Source organism: Arachis hypogaea, chromosome 14 (assembly GCF_003086295.3).
Source record: "Arachis hypogaea cultivar Tifrunner chromosome 14, arahy.Tifrunner.gnm2.J5K5, whole genome shotgun sequence".
In the NCBI taxonomy this organism is placed as follows: domain Eukaryota; kingdom Viridiplantae; phylum Streptophyta; class Magnoliopsida; order Fabales; family Fabaceae; genus Arachis; species Arachis hypogaea.
In genome coordinates this window covers 125,879,521-125,881,055 of record NC_092049.1, presented here as the reverse complement: position 1 = coordinate 125,881,055, position 1,535 = coordinate 125,879,521, and positions in this window count along the sequence as shown.

Here is a 1,535-nt window from a genome sequence, read left to right as displayed (position 1 = left end):
TCAAATTCTTTGAGTTGTGATAGTGGTCAGTGGCTCTGCTTCGATCCACTTGGTGAAGTAATCCATTCCCACAATCAGGTACTTGACCTGTCTAGGGGATTAGGAAAAGGGTTCGAGTAAGTCCAACCCCATTTCGCAAAAGACCAGGGAGAGGTTACACTAATGAGTTCTTCGGGAGGAGCGACATGGAAGTTCACATGCATCTGACATGGTTGGCACTTTTTAACGAAGTCGGTGGCGTCCTTTTGCAAGGTCGGCCAGAAGAACCCAGCTCAGATCACCTTCCTGGCTAAAGACCTTGCTCCGAGGTGATTCTCACAAATGCCATTGTGCACTTCTTCGAAGACTTCCTCTATTCTAGAAGTCGGAATGCACTTTAACAATGGTGTAGATATCCCTCTTTTATAAAGGATGTTTTGTACCAAAGTGTAGTTCTGTGCTTTCCACTGAAGTTTTTTGGCTTCCTTCTGTTCCTCAGGAAGGACGTCAAATTTCAGATATTCGATTAAAGGGGTCATCCAACCGAGGTTTAAGCCCGAAACAGGTAGAATGTCCAGTTTGTTATCCATCTTCGTAACTGAGGGCTCCTGGAGAGTCTCTTGTATCAAACTTCTGTGATTTTTTCCAGTCTTGGCACTTGTTAACTTAGAGAGGGCATCGGCTCTGCTGTTGAGTTCCCGAGTTATGTGCTTGACCTCGGTTTCAAGAAATTGCCTAAGATGCTCTATGTTTTTTCCAAGTGACTTTTCATATTAGGATCCTTTGGCTGGTACTCTCCATTGATTTGAGAAGTTACTACTTGGGAGTTACTGAAGACTATTATTTTGGTCGCACCGACTTCTTTAGTGAGTTTCAAGCCTGCGATTAAGGCTTCATTTTCGGGCTGGTTGTTGGAAGCAGGGAATTCAAACTTCAGGGAGACTTCTATTTGAGTCCCTTCTTCACTCACTAAGATGATGCCAGCGCCTCTTTCGACTTTATTAGCGGATCCATCTAGATAAAGGCTCCAGGTCCCAGAGGCTTCGTTCTTTCGCCTGTGTATTCTGCCAGGAAGTTGGTAAGGCATTGGGCTTTAATTACTGTCTGAGTTTCGAATCTCAAGTCGAACTCGGATAACTCTATAGCCTATTGAACCATTTGACATGCAATGTCTGTTTTCTGAAGGATTTGCTTCATGGAGTTGTTTGTTCGAACTCTTATGGTGTGAGCCTGAAAGTAAAGTCGGAGTCTCCTGGATGCCAGAATTAAGGCATATGCAAATTTTTCTATTTTTTGATACCTCAACTCGGGTCCTTGTAAGACTTTGCTGGTGAAATAAACTGGATGATGTCCGACCTCATCTTCTCGAACTAGTGTTGATGTTACTGCTTTCTCAGCGACAGCTAGGTACAGTACGAGGTCGTTTCCCGCTTTAGGCCGGGTAAGGACTGGTGGTTGACTCAAGAACTTCTTGAATTCTTGGAAAGCTTCTTCACACTCAGGGGTCCATTCAAATTGGCACCTTTTTCTTTGTAGAGAAAAAAGTGGCAAGGATC